The 27,598-nt window shown below is 41.3% G+C and overlaps 1 protein-coding gene across 3 annotated transcripts in view; it reads left to right on the top strand.

Annotated features, from left to right (window-relative positions):
• The window catches only part of TMEM150C (transmembrane protein 150C), a 466,224-nt gene that overhangs the window by 288,093 nt on the left and 150,533 nt on the right, over positions 1-27,598 (top strand). For all 3 annotated transcript variants that reach the window (XM_089675844.1, XM_089675836.1, XM_089675826.1), the window contains one exon: positions 5,809-5,839. The gene's annotated coding sequence lies outside the window, so the exon portion shown is untranslated. The remainder of the gene's footprint in view (positions 1-5,808; positions 5,840-27,598) is intronic.

The raw sequence follows: 27,598 nt of genomic DNA, 5'->3' as shown, positions 1-27,598 counted from the left end.
CATAATATGAAAGCAAAGAATTTCTGATGGTGTTGGGATATCTGGCAGGGATAGGAAGCAGCACGCACCAACTTATGGGAAAAGGACCTTGCATACACAAGTGCTGAGGCACAGCAAATGACAAAAATTCCTATATTAGCTGGTATTGTTCACAGGTACAAATCAGACCTGCATAAAAGCAACATTTTGCACAGAACCTCCTCCTGGGTCATGGAAAAGAAAGCAGTGATATGCTGTCTTGCTTTGAGCTTTTTACTTAGTGTAACATTGCAAAGCAGCCAATCAAATTTTGGCTCAGATCATTTATAAGATGATTTTCTCTTTGGTTCTATGGATTCCTGTACTGTGCATATTCTGACTACACTCTGATGTGCCTCAGCTGTCAATCCAAGTTCTTTAAAGTGGTTGTAAAGGCTGAAGGTTTTTTATCTTCATGTATTCTAGGTACTTCCAGTGTATATTGATAATAAAATGTGAACTCAATAGAAACTGTACACCAGGGCTTGACAAATTTGCTTTAAACCTAGGAGCCAGCTAAAACGTTAGGAGCCAGTTTTTTTTTAACCATTTGCCTACTGATTAATTTTGCCCCCTTCCTACCGGAGTTAATTTTTAGCTTTCAGCATTGTCACACTTTAAATGACAGTTGTTCAGTCATGCAACACTGTACCCAAATTAATTGTTTTATCATTTTTCTGAAACTAATCACCACTGGGTTTTTTATTTTTTGCTAAATACACGAAAAAAAACAAACATTTTGGTAAAAAAATATTCTTCAAATAAGTAATTTTTCTTCTTCACTGATGGGCAGTGATAAGGCTGCACCAATGGGCACTGATGGGGCGCTGATGAGGGTGCACTGATGGGGCACTGATGAGGCTGCACTGATGGGGCAGTAATGAGGCTGCAGTGATTGGGCACTGATGAGGCTGCACTGGTGGGGCACTGATGAGGCTGCACTGATATGAGAACTGATAGGTGGCCACACCGGATTTCACAGGGGTAGCAGGCTCCTTGGCTGCCCAGACCCGACTCTGAGCCGCAGTTGGAGATCATCCAGGGTGGGTACCGGAGCGTCTGGGGGATCCCCTTTGCGGAAGCATCCAGCTCATGGCCATTGCTGAGCCCATTCAGAGCCACTGGTTCCTGCTCCAAGGTGAGGCTGAGAGTCTCTCCGGAGTGGGAGGTGTCACTGAGAGCTGCACAGGGGATACTTCCTGCCAGCTCTGCTCCTCCTTTGACCCGCCTCTCCTACTAACCTACACCCTTACATCTCCCCTGACCCACCCTTCACAGTCCCACCACTCTTCTCCTTTAACCTGCCCTCACAGCGCTGCTTCTCCCTACCCCCCTGCCTAACATTCACATGACAGAGTGACATCTGCCGGCCGCCTGGCAATGTTGCGCCTGGCTGCGCTCCCCCATGTTACGTCATTGGGGCTTACAACAACATCTTCAAGTCGCCATGGTGACTTGACATCTGGGATTTGTCAAGCCCTGCTGTATATCTTATATGAAGGCACTGCACAGTACAGAGACACTAACAGCTGAGCTCATTACATATTTGGACTTGGAATCTTATGGGTAAGGTTCTGGGCACTGGGCAAAAATCTTTATTGCTGCTTTAAATCAAAGATTATCACAACAGCTCCAGGGTTGTCCCTATGCTACCAGTGTCCAATACTTCACCACTCAGTGACAGCTCACTGGGCTGTGTAAAGAACTTTGTACACAAAATCAAAGTGTGAACAAATGTGAAACCAGCATATCAGAAATGGAAATGCCTATCCTCCAGTAAGAAAAGTTGTTTCCAAAGAACTTAAGAAAGCACAAGCTTGTCTTGCTTGCCCCGTACAAGTACAATTATTAGACATTCTATAATGCAAATGGCCAAACTCAGAAAATATGTTGAGCCTTGCAACTTTTATGATCTTACTACAGAATAAAACTAGTTATACATGGCTTGATTGCTTCATCCACAATAAACAAAGTGGATGGAGGAATCGCCATTGCCAGCTGTTTTATTCAGCAGCCCAGGCATCTGTGGCTGCCCAAATACAGTGGCACTGCTGAACAGTGACAACATCTTATAGAGTGCAGTTACTGATAATAGTTTGGCTGATAATTTTGCACCCAGCTCATTCAATTTTTGAATCAACTTTTCTCAGGCTTCTTGGTGCTTACAGGGCCATCTGCAGCTTGAATTTCAGCTGATTTAGCAGGAATCGGCCAAAATTTGTGGTGTCGATGGCCAGCCTTATACATAGACTGTCCTTTGTTGTTAGCTATATTGTCCATGGATCTCATCACTTGCTAATACAAAAGAACTGTACAAGAGGGGGACTTGTACAACTTATACATCAGAGTCACCAGGGAATTGTAAGGGAACTGTAGGCCAGGCATGAATTCCTAAGTACTTCCATTCAATCTTGCAATACTTGTCAGTCATGACCAATATTCCATCACACACACACTCCACTACTCCAAACAATTTCATTACCTGAGTTTGGACTGTTGATTTGCTATAACATTAATGAATTATAAAAACAAATGGCCAAAAATTCCATTTATCTCAAGTATAATTACTACTGGAATTACCTTTCTCTACACAGTTTTCAGCAGTGAAGGTACGCTAAAAGAACTGGTGTCTGACAATGAACCACAACTTGTTTTTTTATTAATTTGAATCATTTCTAATAGAGAATAAAACTGTATTTTGCATAGGAAATCCTCTGTTTATTTCCTCCAAACAAATGAACAGATTGAGAGATTCAACTGAAGACTTAAAAAAGCTTATTAGACTGCAAATCTTATTAGAAAATCTTGGAATGTTTTTACTAATGAGTACTTGTATGATTAGATAGCAACTAGACATGAAACTACACAAACCTCAGCAGCTGAAATGCTACATGGCAGATAAAGGAACAATAAACCACTTGTTGCATATACACGACTCCCAAAAAGCCAATTTTTCTGAAATCAACAATTGCTAAGACTGTAAAAAATCCACACAATAAAAGTAAGGTATATACTGATTGGAAATGTGGTGCGAAAGAAGTACACTTTCAGCCTGTATTTCTAGTTAAAATTATGAAACCTGCCTTACTGAAACAAGGGCAGTCAATGATGATCTTACACCTATGAACTGCCTCATATAGAATGCCCTCCTTCAGCAATGACAGGTATAGGTGCCAGTTGCAGCTCCCAACCCTCCACCACCTGTATCTTCATCACCATTTCTTCACGGTCCTGTAACTCCTGCGCATGTGTGCAGAATTTGCATCATCCCCTGCACCCAGCTCTGTTATTGGCATGCTAAGAATGAGCTGGGCTGTAGATATTTTGGTGTAGGACTGTTACTTTAATTAGTTAATTTGGGCCAAGGTATGTAGCATTAGTTACATACAGTATACATCCTTATGTTCATCCAATTCCTTATGAACTTCCAATTCAACACCCAGAACAAAATTGAGTCTGCCTGAGTGATGCTGAGCCATTCATAGGAAGTTTCCCTTGTTTGGTTGAGGAGGAGATTGTGATGCCATCGACCTGCCTTTCCACCTCAGCCAATCAGAGAAATCTTTGTATTCATTCAGAGTATTCGAGCTGTCTATGAATGGCTCAGCATCACTCAGCCTGACTCAGTATTGTACCAGGTGTGGAAATGGATGTTTGTGTCCCATAGCTGGAATAAAAGGGTTTTGATTTACTAAAGGCGAAAAGACTGTGCACTTTGCACGTGCAGTCGCTCCAGAGCAAATGAGGGGAAGCTTCACTTTACAAAGAATACCCAATTACATGCAAGGAAAATAAAAAACAAAACAGTATTTTGACTTGCACATGATTGGATGATGGGACTCAACAGAGCTTCCCCTTATATACTAAGCTCTGGAGGAATTGTACTTGCAAAGTGCAGTCTATTTTCCTTTAGTAAATTCACCATTTGGATGTATATTGTACGAAGCTGACGATACATACAGTTTATACAGTGCTCCCAGCTTGCCCCAAACAAACTGTTTAAAGTTACAGTAAAGCTGGAAATCGTCTTTAATTCTGCTTTAATAAGGAACTGCACTCCCCCTAAAATTTTTAAGCCTCTTACCTTGTCCAAAAAGCATACAAACCCAGTGAATCCAACATTTTGTTTACCCCACTGCTCTGTTGCAGCACTTCAGGTCTTTCAACGCCATCTACTCTTCTGATGTCATCATGTGGCCAGCTGTAGGAAAATTGCCTGGTGCATGTGTGGTGTTGTGGAGATTGCCCAAAGCCTCCTGGAATGTATAATGTCAGTATTCCATGAGGCTTTGGGATAGGGGAATTTATTCTCACTTGGTTGAGCAAGCTGAAAGAGCGTGAAGGTCTGTTTTAAGTTTCTATCTGAGAATAGGCCAAGCAAAAGTTTCTTTAAAGTAAGATCAAACCTTTTTTTTTATTTTGGATAGAATAATGGATGGTTATATCCTCTGTCAGTTTTTTTTTTTTGCCATCTGTGTTCCATTGATGAGATTTACCTTTATTTCCTGTATGCGCCTCAATAGGACATGAGAGGAAATCCCTGGTTGCTGCCAGGGTCACCAGAGCTAGTGTCCCCAAGGGAATATCCCCCCCTCTATTTCTGTTCTGGTGACAGCTCAAAATGTGTGATTTTCTCTTTTCTTTCACTTTCTGTGTTAACAACTTCCAGGTCAAATAGAAAGGATGAATCCCCCTAATGGAGACAGCAATAAAAACCTGACAGGTGTTCCAATCCTTTGATACTAAGACATAATATATTGCATTGTTAATTGGAGCAACACCTTCCTCAGCAACAGGACAATTTCAACTAGTAACATTGAGCATCAGGTTTTTAGAGGGGAAGTTAATTCACAAGTTGCTTTTTACTCTCCCCTTCTGCTACTCATGTGTGCATGCATCATAAAAGAAAGGTCTAGCATTTTCTTCTTAGTATGTACAGCCCTACTCTAAATTCAGTACAATTCTTAAATGTGTTCCAGTACTGGACATGTACTAAATACTGTGACAATTGCATTTGTCTAGATTGAAATATATATGGACTTTTCTGGAAGCATCAGCTTTTCTTCACAAGTTCATTACTTTTATGACAACTGAGAAGGACCTCAAGGCCAGAATAAGTCTGTGCTCAAGGCTAGCAAGAACTTATACAAGTGTTCTTGGTTTCACTTTATAAAAGACATTGGTGCTGATATATGAAAGCTGGAGAAAGGTTTTATCTTTCATTAGTGTGGTAAGGAATGTGTTCGGAGGATGCAAATGACTGGTCCACCAGTAAGATTTTTAGGTTTTCAGATTTTCTTGCACCAGTTTTCATATAACATACCTGTTGTGTGTTATAGTGTTCGGAAAGAGTATTACCAATATGCCGGTGATTGAGGGTTCACTGTGTGCTGCAGAATATTGTCCAACTGCTGTTGCCTCATTCTACTGTTTTACCCCTCATCAGCTCCTCCTGTGCTCTCATCCAGGACTTCTTCAGTGCCTCTCCCATCCTCTGGAACACCCCTAAACCTACATCTCCACCAATCTTCCACTCCTTTAGACACTTCTTGAAAACTCATCTTATCAGGGAAGTCATTCCTGCCTCCACCTAAACACTGCATTTATTTCTTTCTCCATCATTTGCCCCTCCATTTAGAATGTAAGCTCTCATAACCAGGGCCATCTTAATCATCCTGTATTGAATTGTATTGTAACTGTACTTTCTCCCATTGTTTTGTAAAACACTGGTGCTATATAATTTCTGTATAATATTATTAATAATAATACCTAGCTTTTTGTACTTTATAGGTGAATTCCCCATCCTGTCTGTGGATTTATGGTAAGAATTTTCTTTTTTATATGTCTTATATGAGTATTTGCTGCATTTAAAATGTAAAGTCCAACTCAAGCAAAAGATCCTGTTTTGGAAGATTTCCCTCACTTGAAACAATGGTCACCTAAATAGTGGGGTAATCTCCTCAGCAGGAAACAGACAGCAATAAAAAATTTACATAGGTCCTTATCTTTCCCCACACTACTACAAAAAGTAATATAGCCTATGCTTCAATTGTGGGGACAGGTAAGGAGCACCATGAGGCAATAGGAAAAACTCCAGCTGGTTTTGAGAACAATCAGCACTTTACTGATGTAAGTCGTAAACTATAGCCAAAATGGTTTGGGGGAATGGGGCTCTACCCCCCCAAAATGCATTTACTATATATTATGCCTTATACCAATTAAGTGATCATTGTTGAATCCTCCACAAGTCTAGCTGCCACATGCATGATGTGGTCCTACACATTTTTCAAAGAGGACATTTCCCTTCCAAACCTGTTGTCCAAGACCCTTATAATAGACTAGGAGTGGAAATATTCCCAATGAGGAAAAAAAAACAACTCAAGAGAGTTTTTAACTCTTTCCCTTGGCATCCAAAATTTAAGAATGTGGACCTATAATGTATTATATGTTGTAAAATTTGCATGTCAGTATATAATTGAGTTTACAATTGAACAGTGATAGTTTCAAGCAATACACAATACTATTGATCTTCACACATTTTGATGTGCCAGAATGCATCAACGGGCCCATTGAAATCAATGGAAACCCATAAAAAACTGTTGTATACCTGTTTTCATTGCAACGTGACAAGGCCCTCATCTGGTAAATGTGTTCAGATGTACATCTTAGGACAACATATGAAAATAGATGAGTTGAAAATGCGTAATAATATATGTTTTTCATTTTTGGTGAAAACCCTTTATGTTTAATGCCTAGCCAACAGAGACTAAAAGATTTTCTGCATATGAAGTAAGAATGGTTAAAAACAGATTTACAGCATTGTATGGATGTTTCTATTAGACAGTATAACACTCAATGGGAAATATATACTTATTTGCTATAAACATGCTTACACAGTGGGAGCAAAAATTTGTACAGTAAACTTGAGTTATATTTAATTTTACATATTAAAACTGAATCTTCGTTATAGCTTTCCATTATCTGTATGTGGTTAAATTGCCAAGCAGTGTTAAGTGCACCCCCTGGATTTTCGAAATGAGCAATGCCTTGCATGTTGATATCAGATTAAAATAAATTATCAACTATTAAGTGGAACATTTGAAGAAACAGCAAAAAAATCCCTTCTGCCCTCCATTAACCCTTTTCAGTGCTGGATTTTTATGGACAGCTTGCTTAGATTTTGCTATTTAGTGGTGCTATAATAGAAATTGTTTCTTGCCAAACATGTAATTGTGCAAATGCGTTTACATTTGCCAACAAATGTGTAATGCTTTCTTTTATGTATTAGGTAGACCCCTAGAAAAAATATAAAAATTTGTAAATATAAAAGAGATTTTAAAATCAAATTGTGAAGTGTTTGGGCTGTTATGTACCCCGTTGACTTCTAGAACAACATATTTTTCAATAGCAAGGTTCCAGGAGGTCCCAAATACGGCATTCAACTGCAATCAGATCATTTTAGTCCATCTTGTAGCCCTATAATTGAGAAAGCAAACTAAAATCAAAATTTTGGTTTACAGCATATGCCATCTCTAGCTCCCTTTACCTTTGCCTTTTTGCGTTGCGCTCTTACTCAGTCACAATTTTTTTTCGTTACAAGAACCCACTCTAAAGTCTTTTTCCTACTCATCTTAGTTCACCATATCCCTCACTAGTGCCTCTGAGAGTGGAAACAATTGTTCGAGTGCTGCAGTCTTTACTTGCACTGACCAATACCCTCATCATGATGTCACTTTTAACCCCTGGTTCACATCTGTGCGTGTGGTGCCGTTGCAAATCCACACAAAAATCCGTGCAGCCGCACCACCCACACAGAGAAATGGACCTGCAGGAGGGTGCTATTAATTTTAATGGCATGCCGCCCGCACTGGAAATCGCAACCGTACTGGGAACCAAGGTTCCAGTGCGGGCTGCGTTTTCCGAAGAAGTGCAGGGACTTCTTCCTTGTGTGTCCCAGTACACGGGAGTCCATTCAAATGAATGGGCTCTCATGCCCACGCAAAATGCCGGAACGTGGAGATGTGAACCTAGCGTTACTGTGTATTCAGCACTGGATGAAGTACAGCTTTAACCACAAGCCTACAGGGCACTTATACCCCTTTCCTGCCCAGGCCAATTTCCAGCTTTCCACGCTGTTGCACTTTGAATGACAATTGCGTGGTCATGCAACACTGTACCCATATGAAATTTTTATAATTTTTTTGTGACAGATAGAGCTTTATTTTGGTGGTATTTAATCTGAAAAAAAAAAACAAAAACCACTGAAAATTTTGAAATAAAAAAAGTTTTTTCTTAGTGCGCTAATGAGGCTGCAGTGATGTGCACTAATAGGCTGCACTGATGGACACTGATAGGTGGCACTGATGGACACTGATGAGGAGGCACTGGTAGGCGGCACTGATGGGCATTGACAGGCATCACTGATGGGTACTGAAAGGCGGCACTGACTGGCACTGTTAGGCGGCACTGACTGGCACTGATAGGCGGCACTGACTTGCACTGGTAGGCAGCACTGACTGGCACTGATAGGTGGCACTGATTGGCAGCACTGATAGGTGGCACTGATTGGCATTGATATGTGGCATTGATGTGCACTGGTAGGAGCTGATATGTGGCATTGATGTGGCACTGATGGACACTAGCATGAGGCACTGATGAGCACTGACAGCTGGCACTGATGGGCACTGGCAGGTGGCATGGATGAGCACTGAGAGCTGGCACTGATGGACACTGACAGGTGGCACTGCTGGGGCTACACTGATCATCAGGGCACACTGATCATCAGTGCTTTGATGATCAGTGTACATGTCCCCTCCGCGGAATGCCGATTACCGGCTCTCCTCTCCTCTCGAGCGTCAGCTTGACAGCTCGAGAGGAGAGAAATGCCGATAACCAGCATTTCTCTGTTTACATGTGATCAGCTGTGATTGGACACAGCTGATCACATGACCGAGCCGGCATCTTCGGCTCTTTCCGTGGATCGTGATTCGCTGTGTCCGAGGGACACAGCGCACCGCCGATCGCCGCGCTGCGCGCTCCGGGAGCCGCGCATGCGTGGTTAGAATGGGAGGACTCCATATGACATCCTCCCAGAACAAGAGAACCACCCTGCGTCCGTCATATTACTATATGGTGGGTGGTAGGTGGTTAAATTAGAAACAGATGAGGTACTTTTAAGGCTACTTTCACACTGATCTGGCGCAAAAACCCAGCAAAACAAAAACGCATAGGCGTTTTTACTGTGCTTTTGACGCACTTTCTGAGCATTTTTAAAGGACACATGACTTAAAAACTGCATCAAAAACGCTTCTCAGTGGAGTTTTTTTAGGTACTTTTCAGGCATTTTTCAGGCGTTTTCCATTGATTTCAATGGGAAAAGGTGTTTTTGGGGTGTTTTTTTTAACTCCCCAAACATGCCCCAAAGATACTGCAAGCTGGTCTTTTTGCACCGCACCGCAAGTGCAACGCCTCAGTATGAAAACATACATAGGTATACATTTACATATGTAGGGAAGCGTTTTTCGTGAGCTTTTCAGACACTTATTTTACTGCAAAAACGCTTCAAATAAGCTTCCTCAGTGTGAAAGTAGCCTTAGTAGCTTGTGCGGCTATATGCCAGGGAATTTCGTATTGCATGATGTTCTGTAGCAATCTCCCATGTTAAATTATTCCCAATGTTTGTGTATGGGTATAGGAGAGACAGCGGATTACATTTGGGCCATCGTCTGAGGTTTGGAATTCTGCTATCACTACATAAATTAAAAAATATTACGTAATGCAAATAAATGAAAAAGTATGTATCAATTTAACCTGAATTACCAGAAATGTTGGTATGTTTTGATTGTGAATGTAAAAATACAAAATGTGTTTTTAATATATTGTACAGTAGCAAGCCGCCTGTTCCTTGAATTGACAATTTGGCAAGGTCTGTTTTATTTAAAGTGTATGTTAACACTGTTAACATACACCACTGAAAATGTTTTTTTATATTTGTTTAATAAGTGCAGAAAATACCCATTGATCTTGTCCTGCAAACACTTCCTTTGTTATTTCAATGAGGCCTCACAGTTCTTATTTTACATTATAGAACAATAATGTTGACCATAGATGGGTAGAATTTTAAAGAAAATTCGTAGGAAAAGAATGTTCTAAGAAAGATTGTTTCTGTAATCATTAGTGGGTCAAACCGATGTTCCTTTTTAGGCTGCAGTGATGGAAAAATTTGACGGAGCGCAATGTAAAAGTTTTCTCGAATGCGCACATTTTTAACAGTATGTGGTTTTCATTCAGTAAAGTCTACTCATTCCAAAATCAAATGTTAAAACCCAACAAAATCTTTTGAACAGTATTAGAATGTTCTGAGAACTTTCGTATGAATTTTCCTCACAGCTTTTACTTTTTTAAATCACTTTTTCTGTCAATTTTTAAATAGCATTTTTTTACTTTCATTCCTTATCTTCCTTCAGTCTACTAATTAAAGGGAGGGGTTAATTGGTCACAGGTGATACAGGTAGTATATAACTTGCTGTAGAGCACACATTTGTGTCTGGCATTTTTTGCTGGCTGATAGCTAAAAAGAGTGGGAAATTTGAATGGAGAGTGAAAAAGTTTTACTTTAGACTGCTGGTGATTGCTGGTGCTTGTAGTTGTTTTCTTCGTTGGGTCTTGCTAAAAGCTTTTACTTTTACAGTCTGTTAATTAAGGGGAGGGGTTAATTGGTCACAGATTATACAGGTACTATATAACTTGCTGTAGCGCTCATTCTTTAGCTTGCCTATATTTTGCTTGCTGGACCTTTGACACAGTGGACATTTGATAAGTGGAGTTAAAAAAACCAGAGTTGAAAAGATCATAACAGGAGTCTACTAATCTGTAAGTGACAACTGATATTTTCTATTAATATTGTAACTGGGATAATGTGTGCTAGCATAGTTGAAGGTTTTGTGCAGTGCACAGTGTGTTGCATGTATGCAACAATGGAGCAACAGCTCCAGGATGGATACTGGTGTGACAGATGTGAGCAGGTTGCCCTTCTGGAAACTAGCTTTAGAGATCTGAAGGAGCAAGGTGCAACACTAGGCAGAACTGACAACCTTGAAAGGGGTCTTCTGCTCTCTGAGCATGTAGCTAATGGGATTAATGTGGAGGGCGGAGGGGTTAATCAGGATTATCAGGTAGGAAGATGGGTTACTGTAACGAGACAGAGTGGTAGGGGCTCACAGAAAATGAACACTGGCCCTGGGTTTGTGCACCCAAACAGATTTGCCAGGTTGGGTGAAAATGTGGGGGTGGCAAGCTAAGGGGTGGCAGCCCTGGATTTCACTGCTATCCCTAACAGCCGGGAGGGCAGACCATCTGAAAAGGGTGGTGAAGGTAGTACGGGAAGGCCTAGACAGTTGGTGGTAGTAGGGGATTCTATAATCAGAAGGACTGATAGAATAATTTGTCACCAGGATTGCCTCAACTAAATGGTGTGCTGTCTCCCTGGTGCCAGGGTTCGGCATGTGGTGGATAAATTACTGGGAGGGGCTGGGCATGACCCAGGTGTCTTGGTCCATGTTGGAACCAATTACAGAATACATGGAAGGTGGATGCCCCATAAGAATCAATTTAAAGAACTTGGCAGCAAGCTGAAGGGAAGGACCTCCAAGGTGATATTCTCTGAAATATTACCTGTGCCAGGAAAGACATGGGGTGATTAGAGAACTCAAAGCATGGCTAAAGACCTGGTATAAGAGGGAAAGATTTGGGTTTCTAGAGCACTGGGTCTACTTTTCATTGGGGTGCAGCCTTTAAGCTAGAGATGGTTTGCACCTAAATGGAAGGGGGTCTGCTGTGTTATGGGAGAGGTTTACGGGAAGGCTGGAGTAGTATTTAAACTAGGATCAAGGGGGGGAGGGAGAATTAGATTATAATGGGGTAGTACGATCAGACAGGGGTCAGTACTTATTGGTGGGTGGAATGGGGAAAAATGAGGGGAGGGCTATGGCAGATGATAAGAAGATTCCCATGTTACAAACAATCAGTGGGATTGGTACCATTTGTATGAAAATAAAAAATAAGCAAAATACCAGTGTCAATGAATTAAAGTGTTTGTTCACCAATGCCAGAAGTCTGCCAAGCAAAATAGGTGAGTTGGAAACTTCGGTGCATGAAGATAACTGTGATTTAATTGGTATTGCTGAATCTTGGCTTCATTCTTCACATGGCTGGGCCTTTAATATTCCTGGCTATGTTCTCTTAGGGAGAGACAGGGTAAATAGGAAAGGTGGTGGTGTCTGTCTCTATGTGAGAAGTGATCTCAAAGTGAGTGTGAAAGAGGACCTAGTTGATGGAGAGTGTGATGAGGCTGAAGCATTATGGGTGGAACTGCACATGGGTGTGCATACTACAAAAGTAATCATTGAAGTTTGTTATAGGCCACCCAGTGTTATTGAGGAGGTGGAGACTCAGCTCCTTGCACAGATCAAAAGTGCTACAAGGGCTGGAACAGTGATAATAATGGGCGATTTTTAACTACCCAGAAATTGACTGGAGTAATGGTACTGCAGGAACAGTTAAAGGGCAAAACATTTTAAAACTACTACAGGACAATTTTATGGTACAGTTCATTGAGGCCCCAACTAGGAATGATGCTCTGCTGGACCTGGTAATCTCAAACAATGCAGAGCTTATTATGAATGTCCATATAAAAGAACATCTGGGTAGCAGTGACCATAACATGATTTAATTTATTGTTAACTGTAAACAGCAAGTACATACGGGAATAATAAAAAAGCTCAACTTTAAGAGAGCTAATTTTCCAAGGCTGAGAGCTGCTCTCCAAGACTTAGACTGGGAGGGAATATTGGCATCAATGAACACAACACAGAAATGGTAGTTCTTCAAAAAGACTGTACGTGAACAAACTGCAAAATATATTCCCATGGGCAACAAGTTTAAAAGGCTAAAAATCAAACCTGTGTGGCTTACGGCCAAAATTAAAAAAGATATAGATAATAAGAAAAGAGCTTTTATTACATATAAAAATGAATGCTATCATCGTTTAAACATTACAAAGAATATAACAGAATATGCAAAAAGGAAATAGAGCCCGTTAAAATTGAAAACGAACGCCAGATTGCAAAAGATAGCAGGACCAACCCCAAAACATTCTTCAAATATATTAATAGTAAAAAGATCCGGTCCAAACATGTAGGCCCTTTACAAAATAATCTAGAGTGGGTGACTGGGGACAAAGAGAAGGCAAATCTATTAAATACCTTCTTCAGCTTTGTGTATACAAAGGAACATGGGGGAGCTCTTGTCCATAATGGGCATGGTATTGACACAGCTCCAGATGATCCACATTGGCTCACAATTGATATGATCCAGAAATATTTAGACAGAATAAAGGTGAATAAAGCACCTGGACTGGATGGCATACAACCACGGGTCCTTAAAGAATTGGTCTCTGTCATTTCAAAGCCATTGTTTCTAAATTTTTAGGGACTCTTTAATGACTGGCATGTTACCACTGGATTGGCGTAAGACCAATGTGGTGCCAATATTTAAAAAGGGGTCAAAATCTTTACCAAGTAATTACAGACCTTTTAGTTTAACTTCTATAGTTGGGAATATACTGGAGAGTTTAATAAAAGACCACATAGATCAGTTCTTGCTGGAAAAAAATATTTTAAGCAACAGACAGCATGGATTCATAAAAGACAGAAGTTGTCAAACAAATCTGATTTCTTTTTATGAGGAAGTGAGCAAAACCTAGGACAGAGGGGTGGCGGTGGACGTGGTATACTTGGATTTTGCAAAAGCGTTTGACACAGTTCCCCACACATGGCTAATATGTAAGGTAAAGTCTACAGGCTTGGAAAAATCCGTATGTAAATGTGATAGAAAACTGGCTAAAAGATCGTATTCAAAGAGTAGCGGTTACTAGGTCTAGGGTTGTCAGTGGTGTACCCCAAGGTTCAGTGTTGGGACTTCTTAATATATTTATAAACAATATAGGATCTGGGATTATAAATCCCATTTCAGTCTTTGCAGATGACACCAAGCTGTGCAGTGGAATAACGTCCTTACAGGATGTCTTCAATTTACAAGCCGACCTCTATGCACTGTTTAATTGGGCAACTATGTGGCAAATGAGGTTTAATGTTGATAAATGTAAGGTTATGCGCCTGGGGGCTAAGAATATGCATGCATCATACATACTGGGGGGGGGACAACTGGGGGAATCAATGGTGGAGAAGGATCTGGGAGTTCTGGTAGATCACAAGTTTAATAATGGCATGCAGTGCCAAGCTGAGCAAAATCCTCTCTTGTATTAAAAGAGGTATAGACTCCAGAGAGAGAGATATCATTTTACCCCTGTACAAATCATTAGTAAAACCTCACCTGGAATATGCAGTTCAGTTTTGGGCACCAATTTACAAGTAGAACATTGGGGAACTGGAGAAAGTGCAGAGAAGGGCAACCAAACTGATAAGAGGCACGGAGGAGCTCAGCTATGAGGTAAAATTAGAGGAACTGAATTTATTCTCTCTTGAGAAGAGGAGATTAAGGGGGGATATGATCAACATTTATAAATACATCAGTGGTTCAAATAGTAAACTCGGTGTAGAGCTATTCACCCTTAGGTCATCACAGAGGACAAGGGGGCACTCTTTACTGCTGTAGGAAAAGAAATGTAATCTCCAAACTCGGAAAGGTTTCTTCACAGTGAGAACTGTGAAAATGTGGAATAGACTCCCTGAAAAGTTGGTTTTGGCCAAATCAGTAAAAAAAGGCCTGGATTCTTTCTTCGATACACAGAGTATAACTGGATACTAACATTTATAAGTAAAGTTGATCCAGGGAATATCCAATTGCCTCTCGGGGGATCTGGAAGGAATTTTTTTGCCCTGCAAATTGGATCATGCTTTGCTGTTTTCTTTTGCCTTCCTCTGGATCAACTGTGGATGGATGTAAGACTAGAACTATTTTTTTTTTTTTTTTAATGATTGAACTGGATGGACTTTTGTCTTTTTTCAGCCAGACTAACTATGTAACTTTTTCTAAGGATTTGTGTTTGAAATTCTAGCTAGCTTTAGTCTCTATGCTGTGGGGACAATGAGAACTAGTGGGATTTAGCAGATTAACAATGTACAAGTGGGCCGGCCTGGCACCAGATTTTGACATTTCAGCCCACAAAAAGGAATGTGGAATAATTCTAAAAAATAAATACATAAAAGTGGATGTCTGAGTTTTAGTGGATGTTTTTTTATTCCGTTTTGAAAATACAGTACTTATGAAAAGATGATATTACTATGATGAAAACACTTTGAATACAAGCTAATAGAAGCTGGGCTGGTTCTGACTTATTCAAATCCATTGAGTGGAATTCATGTTAAGCACTTGTTAACCACTTTTGAAGAAAGGGGTCACATACAGTCTGGTGAGTGTTTAGTGTTTCACTATTCACAGGGTGTATTCACGTTTGCTTTGAAGTGGAAAGAGAAGACCACTGTTTTCCAAGGACTTGTGTTTGGAACACATTATTAAAGTGTAAATTCACTGCATCTGAGCACCACAGATCAAAAATGCTATTTAATTCATTGTTAATATTTAAAGCAAACTCACCCATCCATCCATGTCTCCATGCTTTATTTTGCTGAGAAATCATTTTGAAAAACACTCTCTGGCATTTCTGGCCATGGCAGTAAGGGCAGATGATTCATGTAGCATTTGCTTCCTATAATCCATCTGCCCTTAGCTCAGACCTTCTCTCCCCTCCTGAAGACTGCTGGGATGTATGACATAATTTGCCTAGGCATGGAAACCAGGAAGTAACTGAATAAATATTTTAAAAAAGTTTAAAACAAATAAATATGATATACTTTCCTATCTGTTTACTAATGTTAACAACAAAGGATTAAAAATGTCCATGTTGATTGAGAGACTGAAGTTCCACGTTAGGTGACTTTTTATGCACATTTTGGTCTTGGTGTCACCATATGGATGTCTTTATTCACATTTATTTATTTATTGAATGAAATGTTTTGTGGATATTTTAAGGATATACAGTGTTGCTCACTATTGATGTTTATAGCACAGTGCCAATTTATCTGTGTTTGTTTTTTGGTTTGTTTCATGTTTTTAATTAGCATAGAGTACACATTAATGCCCTTTTTTCATTCTCAGGATACTCTATAAGCCTGGGTTCACACTAATGCAGTGCAAGTTCAATCCATTTTGCAGTGTGTTTTCAGGGTCAGATCCAGTGCGAGTTGGTACTGGAATCTTTTAGGGTCCTCAGCATGCAGTTTCCATTTAAGTCTGTGGAGCTACAAATCGCACCGCACCAAACTTGCACAGGACCCATTTTCAAATCGCTTCGGGTTTGCACTGCATGTACTGTATGTGAACAGCCTCTATAGAAACTCATGTTCTTTCACTTGTCATGTGCCTCCATGACTTCTGGAATACATCAGAAATCGCATCAGTGTGAATCAGGGCTAAAGAAGATATTTAATGCAAGGTATCAGCCACAACAAATTCAGCAGGTACTATAGTTTGATTCAGCAAAATTGGTTTTACATTTTGGAGTTAAAAAAAAAGAAAAGATGCTTTTCATTAGACATTAACTGTGGTCAAAAGTTAGTATGGGGCAAAGCCACAGTTATTCATAAGTCACATAAAATAATTTCACATAATACAACACATTACATTTCCTCTGTTTAACTTCCAACACATGTTATGACTTGAGATTTTGGACTTGTTTGTATAAGATGTAGTCACTTACTGGAATATGCTGAAATTATTGTGCAATACTACATATCTGAAAGTGAATGTGACTTTAAAACCAGGAATAGGTTAGTAAAAAGTATGACAGAGGGAGTCTCTATCACTGGGAAAATATAGGAAAATGTGACACAGGATTCACATTTAGGGTTAATGCGAAGTTCCACATTGCTGTTTCTGAGCAGAGAAAGCTGTGCTTTTGGCTTCCTCTGGATTCTGTGATTCTGGATCGAACTTTCAATCCTATGTCCAAGTTTTGTCACATGCCTGTAACCTGTCTGAGGTGTGCAGGGTCAATATAAAAAGAGGTCTGTGGAAAGCTCAGGGTGAGCCCAGTTTGGAGACTCCTCCCAGTGTGGGAAACAGAAAGTCTCAGCCTGGGGGCCCTGGCCAGGAGACAGAGGGTCTCAAGCAGGGGTCAGAGGTGCCCCAGTCAGAAGCCAAATGACAGTGGGTCTTATCGAGGGGTCAGAGGTGCCCTAGCCAGAACCCAGAAGACAGCAGGTCTCAGTTCCAGGAGCCAGGTTGGCTCCTATCGTGGTGTCAGGAGAACCTCAATCCATAGGCCAGAGGTGGGCCATGCAGCAGGGCACTGCAACTAAAAGCTAGAGAGCCAAGCATCCAGAAGAGCTGGATTATACAGTCAGAGGGACTGGTAAGAGAAGCAGTGGTGCTGCCTACCTGTGAGCCAGGTGGCTTCGTATTTTTATTTGTACATATTTTTGTGGAAGAAACACCTGCGTGGACAACAGATGCGCATGTGAATTTTCTGTTTATTGAATAAAAGTGGGAAGCCACACCCTAAAATACAGTTTTGGACTTGCACAACTCATTGTAAATGCACCTACTGCTTGAGTTTAATCAACCCCACAAGAGATATACTAATTATTGTAACATTTTAGATTAGCTCATCATACTATCCAACCAAAACAAGATGCAATGTCATTTTTTATTAATTGAAGGGGTTAGATTATGTCTTGTAATACAGTTAATAAAACTAAATGGTTCCCCCCCAATTTCACTTTGATCAAATTTCAGGCAAGTGAAAGGGGACAGTCCTGCTCATACCTACACATGACAATCGTATTTGTGCAGAACCTGATGTCAAGGTTTGTGGGAAATACCTGCCAGTTAGTGCGTCTCTAATATAGCTGCTAGTGTAGCTTTTGTGGCAGGGTTTGTATAAACCCATTTGGTCTACAGAAAAAAACCTAGTACTAACAGTCACCTATTTAGACTAGTAATGTTATTGTCATTTTAAAGATAAGGTACTACTGGGTGTGTATGGCGCCTGGCACCAAAATATATAAATAGTACCTGCCAATAGATCTGGTACATAGTGTCTGACAGCTAGACGAATAGGCAATGACAGCTGAATGTTCCAAAGCTCCAGTGGCATATGCCTGTGCACGATATTTGGCAATGGGTTCGATGTTCTCATCCTATTTAGTTGTTTTCTTCTGATGTAGAATAATACAGAAATACATATGAGTGCCAATGAGTGCCTTTTTAACACTTATTTTGTCTAAGGTAACCTCATTTAAATATTTTGAAAGTCAGCTGAGAGCATGTTCAATATCATGCTTAGAATTAGTTCCCTTGCTTTTATAACTGTAATGTAGAATATATTGTAAAAATGACTCTAGATCAGTATTTTTCTGTTTTACATTTATGCTACGTACATATTTAAGGATTTAAAGGATATAACTAGCCTATAATGTTTTTGTTTCTAAGAGTTAGAATAAGGTTTTATTGTTGTCAGTATCTTCACTGGACAGATTCACCCTTTCATGATTTTATGAGTTTTCCCAGGGGGTAAGGGCACATCTTCCAATTAGAAATCCTATTCAAGTGACAAGTGTCTAAGTGGGGATTTCCCCCACTTTGGAAACATTTCTTCTCACATTCTGTTGTCACTCTGGGACAGGAAGCGAAAGCAGTCCATCTGCCATTAGTCTGCAGCCACTTAGTCACGGGTATACAATTTACTTACACATGTCCAAAACTTTTTCTGAGTGATTATAATCCAAAAGTGCGACTGTAAACATTTTATTTGTAGCGCTAACCCCAAAGGAGCCTTTTGGTAGTTTGGGTTCTCTGTTCTGTGCCTTTCCCCCAAGAGCAACCTGAGCTGCTCTGACACACTTGGTTGAATGAAAGCTAGCTGCAAGCATTTATAGGAACACAAATGTAGATACCTTTAACTTGGTTGTGGATTGGTATCAGTAAATAGATACAAGACCATTTAGTGATAAATGAACTCAAGGTATTGGTATGAATAAATGGTAGACTGAGCATAAATGAACACACAAAAGGTAGGTCCAGACACAGCCTGTTAGACAGTATAATCACTATGCCAAGTAACTTAAAGCGGAGTTCCAGCTGAAAAAAAAAACAAAAAACCAGCAGCTACAAGAATTGTAGCTGCTGATTTTTAAAATACAGACACTCACCTGTCCCTCGGTCCAGTGGTGTCCTCACCACGGCTGGTTTCACTGGCTGTCTTCTCTGGCTGTCTTCTCTCCTTGGCGCCAGCTTCCTCAGTGTGGGCACCCGGCTGTAACAGCTTGTGGCTTCACAGCCGGGTGCCCACTGCGCATGTGTGAGAAGCGCTTTGTGAATGGCCCCATGGTGTTCTGGGACCTGTCACGTGTCCTGTCCCAGAAGACTTCGGGGAGAGGGGGGAGGACAACTTCTGCTTCTGATCACCTAGGCGATCACAGCGGATGTGGAAGCAGGTACCTGTCAAATTCAGGTACCCACTTCCCCCTGCTCCCCAAAGGGGCCAATCTTTAATGGGGAGCGGGCGACAAAGGTTTAATCTTCCCCTTTTGAGTGGAGCTCCGCTTTAATAGAGTTCTGTACCACTAGACTAGAATTAACTCATGAATCAACAAAGTCAACAATAAACAGTGCATATAAGCATTAAATTCAATGTGAATAATATTACAAATAGTCTAGAGTGTACTGTAGGAGAATGGCTGGGATATAGTACAATGTCCCCTGAGTGGTACCTCTTCACATTAATAATAGGTAAAGGTCTCTGTGTAACAGCTACAAAGGAAAATGCTTTAGTTCTAACTCTTCAGCCAGCTAGCGTTGGGGCCCAGTTGTACCATTGGTGTACATGAGAGTAGTCACAGTCGAGCCTGCAGGCAGCAATAAGGCTACTAAAAGGCTGTATGGTAAGTTCCTGAAGGGCTCAGTCTCTCTAGCAGCGGATAGTAAATCCCCACAGGTCACCAGTCCCAGCAATATTGCAGCTCACCATCCAGTCACACACAGCGATTAGTTCACTCCCTGCTCTGCACCCAAGTGACTCTGGCTGTCAGCACATCTTGACTCCGCACTCCAGATCCTGCTCAGGCTGCCATTATGCAGCAGTTGTGGTGCATACTGCAATGTGCACCCTCCAGGCTCCCTCATGGCAAGAGGAAGCTGTGTCCTGTACAGCCTAAGAAAATGCAGCTCTTTCCCCTCCACTTGGGAATCTTCTGCTGAGAAATTTCAAAAGCTCTTGGTTACAGTAGTCTCTCTGGACTACAGCTCCCCCAGTGCAGTGCTGCCTGACTCAGTCTATTGAACTATTCTTGCTCAGCAGCTCCCTCCTCTTGCTGATATAGCCTTTAAACAGTTTTGCACCACAGGGCAGCAGCTACAGAGAGCAGCTGCAGCCAGTGTTTCTCTCACTCTGGATTATTAGCCAAGCACCTGGCTACACATTTTATTTGAAAATCCATACTACCTCAAGGAAGTTGCAAACAGATGTCCAATCTGGTAAAGTTGGAGACTTAGAGTTCTTTAGAATTTTATATACTTTCTGTAAAGCTATTGAAGGGAATCTTTCATTAAGCAAACATGTGCATCAGGAGCCATATATGGTAGCTGGCAGTTGTCATTCCCAAATGATTGCCTGCCCAGGTACGTGTATGTTGTTTGAGTCAGGAAAGGCAGCTTTCTGTGAAAAAAGTCTAAGTCTGGCATTTTGTTTTATGATTAATTCCCTTTAAAAGTTCTTCTGGTGGAGAATATTTACATGCGTATCTGAAAACTTACTTTGGTGCTTGTAAGTAAATTATTTTTATTTTTGTTTGTATGCATGCATACTTACAGAACTGTATCTTAAGGCTTTTCCAGAGGCTGAACAGGCACAGCACAGGACTTTGAATTCTTTATGACCTGTTGGTTTCAGTTCTTCTGGCGAATAGCTCAGAGGTCATAGGATTTCCAAGCTTCCTTTATTGTATGCTGTTATGTTCCAAGTTTGCATAAGGGGCCACAACCATAGCTACAACAATGTGACTCCTCCCAGTCCAGCCCTTCTGTCTTCTCATTTTCATACGTCTACACTTTTTGAGACAAGTTACAAAACATGTTACAAAAAAGAGCAAGAGAAAAGGAGGCTTGGGTGGAGGTAGAACTACCCTATTACATGCCTGGTTCCTGGTGTTACTTCGTCATCTCCCACTAATGCTAATAAGCAGATTAGGTAAGATGGTAAATATATAATATGAAATATGGATAAGGTAACATAGATTTGCAGGCGTACATGCATGTACTGTTTTTTCATGCAGAATGATCCAGGAAACTTTTTTCTTGGCTTGTACTAGAAACACAGAGAGCTGTTTCCAAGTTTTGGCGTCTGTCATCATGGCTCTCAACAGGAAGAAAATCAAGTGCTGTACCTTATTAGGCACATGGTCGACTGGTAAATTAGGATGGGCAATTTGGGGTGTTTGTGGAACCAACACTCCTGTGACCCTATGCAACAAAGCAAATATACCATTCTAGAAGCCATGGATCCTAGGGACATTCCCACCATATATGGTACATAGAAACAACCAGCTCACATCCCGGATACATAATGGAGAGGCCGAGGGATACATTCTACCTAAGTGTGTCAAGAGTAGGTACCATTTGGTGATAACCTTCAGACTAGCTTCCGTTAAAAGAGAAGTATTGGTTACATTTTTTTTGTATAATCTGAATCCTATTAAGCTGCTACTATGAAAAATGATTTTCTGCCCTCTGAAATGTACACCCTTTCTTCTGAAATTAAATAAAATACCTGTGGGAGGGGCTGTGGTCTCTCATGCAGCGTCATCCCAACATTGAAGTCGGTAACCATCCCCCTCTTATTGTGGTAGCACCCAGATGTTGTAGAGGTCCTCTTTAAACTCTAACACTTCTAGTAGCCTGTGTTTGTAAAAGCAAGGTTTTTGGCTCATCTTCCCCCCTCCCTTATTTCCTGTGAGTATTATGTGTACCGGTTTGTAGCTGGTATTTCTTATCTACAGCTGCTGGCCAAGGTTAATTAGATTCCAAACTCTCCACCATGGCAAAGACCAAAGAGCTGTCCAAGGATGTCAGGGACAAGACTGTTGAACTACACAAGGCTGGACTGGGCTACCAAACTATTGCCAAGCAGCTTGGTGAGAAGGTGACAACAGTTGGTGCAATCATTTGCAAATGGAAGAAACACAAAACAACTGTCAGTCTCCCTAGGTCTGGTGCACAATGCAAGATCTCACCTCGTGGAGTGTCATTAATCATGAGAACAGTGAGGAATCATCCCAGAACTACACGTGAGGATCTTGTCAATGATCTCCAGACAGCTGGGACCAGAGTCACCAAGAAAACAATTGGTAGCACACTATGTCGACAAGGATTGAAATCCTGCAGTGCCCGCAAGGTCCCTCTGCTCAAGAAAGCACATGTCAAGGCCTGTCTGAAGTTTGCCACTGAACATCTGAAGGATGCAGAGGAGGACTAGTTGAAAGTGTTGTGGTCAGATGAGACCAGAATCGAGCTGTTTGGCATCAACTCAACTCAATGTGTTTGAAGGAGAAGGAATGCTGCATATGACCCCAAGAACACCATCCCAACTGTCAAACATGGTGGTGGAAACATTTCTGCTAGGGGGACAGGACAACTGCACCACATCAAAGGGATGATGGACGGGGCAATGTACCGTCAAATCATGGGTGAGAACCTTCTTCCCTCAGCCAGGGCATTGAAAATGGGTCGTGGATGAGTGTTCCAGCATGACAATGACCCAAAACACACGGCCAAGGCAACAAAGGAGTGGCTCAAGAAGAAGCACATTAAGGTCTTGGAGTGGCCTAGCAAGTCTCCAGACCTTAATCAAATGTCATCCACCAAACCTAAATGACTTGGAGAGGATCTGCCAAGAGGAGTGGGCCAAAATCCCTCCTGAAATGTGTGTAAACCTGGTGGCCAACTACAGGAAACGTCTGACCTCTGTGATTGCCAACAAGGGATATGCCACCAAGTACTAAGTCATGTTTTGTAAAGGGGGTTAAATACTTATTTCCCTTATGAACATGCAAATCAGTGCATAATTTGTTAGACATGCATTTCTTTTGAATTTGTTGTTGCTATTCTGTCTCTCAGTGTTATAATACACCTACCATTCAAGATAATTTCTTTGTGAGTGGGCAAACATTCAAAATCAGCAGGGGATCAAATACTTATTTCCTTCACTGTATCTGGTGTGCCAAAATTGTTACTACATTTTGACTGACATTGGCTCATGCGACGTCAGCAGAACTTCAGCTTTTCTCACGCTCCCCCCTACTATCCAGGCTGTTAAGTTTCTTCACTCACAGGCAGCTTCTCTTTCCCTTACTCCCCCCTCACATCAAGGTCATTCTGAGTCCGAGTTTCACTTACAGACATGCAGCTGCTTTCTCCCTCCTCCTTCCTCCCCCCTCCCATCCAGGCTCTCACTGCCAAACTTTATCAGTTCTCTCTCTGCAGAGAGAAGCAGAGAAGAAGCTGAAGAACATTTATTTATTCTTTTCTTGTACAGTACAGTCTCCTGGAGTTGCAAATCCCTCAGCATACTGTTATGTGCCTCTGTTTCTTGCTGACAGTGTGAAGTCATTGAAACAGAAGCACATGACACGCAGCCACGTTCCAGCTTGTGTTTCTGTGAGGTAAGCGCGGTTACCGCTGAGAGCATGAGGGGGGCGGCTCACTCCAGATGTAACCACCCACTCCAAACTTTCAAACCTGAAGAGGACTGTTACTCAGCCCTAACCAGGGCTTATAATGGGGATACAGCAAAAATGGAGCAACATAGGAAAGAAAGAAAATTTGTTCTGTGGTAAGGGAAGTTAATGCTATCTATTTGTACTATCCCATACCTCTCCTTTAAGGCCATATTCATGATACCAGTAAAAGATCTTATCTTCGGAAGCATTTATTCCAAAAGTCAAAGTCCTTGTCCTCTAGGAGATCCCTTTCCCGGTCTAAAATTTAAGAACATTTAGAAGGGGTGCCCAAAAGTAGAGCATAAATGAGAAATATGTTAACCGCCCACCCCCACTGACCTGAGTCCTGTGTACACCATTTCTCATATGGGGTGACTCTATAGGGAACCTGTCCCTCTGGCTGGATAGAATGTAGGAAGAGAGAGATCTGGAAAAAACACAAAAACGTTCCATAGAAGGCCTTTCAAGGGTTTCCTCACAAAATCTAAGTGTGAATTGTCCTCTATGGGTAAAAAAGTGTCCAATTTTATAGAGCCCTTTATCAAGCCACCACTGGAATCTCTTAATATCCTGTCCCGGTGGGAAGAGTGTGTTATTAAAAATATGTGCTATGAGTCTGAACGAGCAAAGCAAAGGGGGATTTTGCTGTAGCCTGTCCCATAGTGCAAAGGAGTACGAAAAGGGTAGGCACCAGCCTGGAAGGTCATCTCTTAGAAGGACACCATAATAATAGTCTGAGTCAGCTGTGCAGCGTGGTAATATAGAGACAGGTTGGGTAGCCCCTGCCCTCCTCTAGTTTTGGGTTGAAACAAAATCTGTTTAGAAAATCGCAGTCCCACACGTAACTTTATATTGGAATTTATCCAAAATTGAGGGAGGAACTGAAACGGGAGGGAGCTAAAACAATAAAGGAGGCAGAGTAATAGGGTCATTTTGACAGTTTGGATTCTACCTAGCCAAGGGAGATTATGTAAAGACCATTGTCTAAAATCAGCCTCCAGTTTCTTAAATAGTGGTGGATAATTATAGGCGAATTGTGAATCAATATTAGCGTTAAGTTGAATTTCCAAATATGGGATATTGGTCTTGCTCCAAGTGAAAGGGAAATGACCTTTAAGGAGATACAGTAGTACAGAGTGGACCGTTATGTTTAATGCCATAGATCTGGATGCATTAATTTCTAGTCTTGAGACCGCCCCAAACTCACTAAGAATATTAGGTGTGGAAGTCAATGACTACCTCCTGGTTTTAATGTCCCCCTGGCCCTTTTAGTTTTTACTGGACTGTGCATTAAAACACTGCAAATTTATAAATATTGAGAAACAATATCTGAAGTTTTGGCATTGACTTAACATTAATTAAATAACATTTAGGCCTCATGCACACTGGGCATTTGCACAAATCCTCAAAACACCTTTTTTGCAAAAGTATTTAGGTGCATCACGCATTTGGGCACTTTTCGTTACATTAGCCAGAATATTAATTTATTCTGACCATTGAAATGAATGAATGCTAGAAAGCCAAACACGCTTAAACATAAACATGTTTACAAGTATTTAGGAATACCAAGCATATTCTTTTTTTGTTGCTCAGACACGCCAGGAATATAATTTTTTTGCATCCTCTAAACGCTCCTCTTCCAGTACGCCTGCGTATTTCCCTGTGTGCAAATGCATTTAGAGGCTGAAAAAAAGTCATATGCCTTTAGAAGCAGCTTTCTTTTTAGCCCAATGTGCATGAATCCTTACAGAAAAAATTAACTGGAAAGTATTTGTGTTATCCTTTCCAGATGCATTTTATTTGCACAATTGTGTTTTAGAGGGGATGTGTAATGAAGGCAATGTAATCTAATCATTTACACCATGGAGCTTTTCCATGTACAGTAATTCACAGCCATTCATGTTACTGGAAATGGGTCCTTTTACTAGGCAAGATGGTGGAAAATTACACACAAAGTAAGATGTTGTTTTGAAGGCTTCCAGTTAAACATTCATTCATTTACATTTCAGCTTACTTTCAAGTACTTCACATTCAACGAACAAGCCTATTTTTTTCTAGGAATATATAATGTTAGTTTATTTCAGCAATTGCTGCAGTATCTGCCGCAGTAACTACTGTGGACACTTAGGGGTCACCTATGTGAAAATACTGCATTTGACCACTATATAACACTAGGTATCATAGGAATTTCCTATGATATCTAGTGCCATCTAGTGGTCAAATGCAGTAGGTTCCATTTTAAATAAATGAAAAATATCCAACAAGCATAGGAAATAAAGGCATTCGATCTTAGCCCCATTTGCACAAAAAAAATGTGCATGCGCTTTCACTAGGCGAATTGCTATGTGATTTCTTCTCCTCCCCCCCAGAAGAAGGGACTCATGTAGCAGGTGACCAGGGCCGGCCTTCAGGGAGAGTGGAGAGTCCACCTGGAGGGAGACAGAACAGGCAGCCAGGCAAGGGGTGATCATCTGATAGCAAACAGCTGACCATAGCAGGGAGCGGGGAGAGCTCATATGCACACATTGCTGATCTCTCCCCGGTCATTTGCTTATACCTCTGCTGACAACCACCCAGCTGTCACTTGTTCTCCACTCCTCTCCCCCTGGATGATCGGTAATTTTTTCCCCCCATGGCTGCCCCATGTTCCAGCCTCACCCCACCTCCAAGGAGCCAGAGAGCAGACATTCGGGCACAGCACAGCTCCTATGACAGGAGTTAAAGAAGAGGCTGCAGCTGGAGGAGTGGATCCTGGCAGCTCATCCTTCTCTATGACTGCCAGGTGAGGGTAACAATTGTACAACATCTCTCTCTCTCTCCCTCCCACTCTCCCTCTCTCCCCCCCTCTCCCTCCCCCCCCTCTCTCCCCCCCTCTCTCCCTCCCTATCTCCCCCCCCCTTCCTCCCTCTCTCTCTCTCTCCCTCTCTCTCACACACCCTCCCTCTCTCTCTTTCTCTGTATTTCTCTTTTTTTCTCTCTCTCTCTTTCTCTTACATGTACAGAGATTTTGCAGTTATCTTTCTGTCATCTTTTTGTTTTCCACTTTATCATTGTTTTGTCAAATGTAACTATTAAAGAACAGGTTTAAATCTCAATTCTAGGCACAAATATTTTCATTTAAACATATTCCACACTGTGTTTTTAAACTTTATACCTTAAATCTTACATCCTTATTACCTTGTAAAAGTGTGCTGCTCATAACTTATGCAGAGAGCAGAGCTATAGGAGAGACCCAGCAGGCCTCAGCCACTACAGACTACCTGCAGAAAACTACAGGAGGGGCAGTTTTGTTGTATATAACCAGTCATCCTGTACAAAATATGAGAGCAACAGTGACCAGTCTTGATTAAGGGAGACTCCTGCATGAAGTCATGAATGTTCCACACTGGATTACTGTACAGAGTTCAAGGAAATACACACAGACACCAAGATCCAAATAAGATTGTACATGCCTCTTGTATTTTGAAAATATTTACTTAATCTGGAGTTCAGCGTTAAAGTGGAAGGACAGCCTAACCTTATCTATTCTTAATAATGTTCCTTCCTCTCCTCCTATCTCTCCTGCTTAGCCTGTATATAACATATTCTTACCAATTTTCAAAGCACTCCAGTCTGTCACATGATCCCACAGCTCCTCCTCCCCTGTGTCAGTGAACGGCTGCTGCAGGGAAGAGGAGAGAGCGCCGACAACGGCTGGGCCATGGGAGTCTATCATCGACATCACTGCTCCTGGAATTCCCAGCCATTGTCTTGTGCTCCCTGTACCACAGTTGTAGGATCACATGAGC

The sequence above is a fragment of the Staurois parvus genome, unplaced genomic scaffold, assembly GCF_062004578.1.
Source record: "Staurois parvus isolate SC_StPar_1 unplaced genomic scaffold, SC_StPar_1.0 ptg000013l, whole genome shotgun sequence".
NCBI classification, from domain to species: domain Eukaryota; kingdom Metazoa; phylum Chordata; class Amphibia; order Anura; family Ranidae; genus Staurois; species Staurois parvus.
Note: the sequence above shows the minus strand (reverse complement) of the source record. Positions and strands in the feature narration are given on the sequence as shown.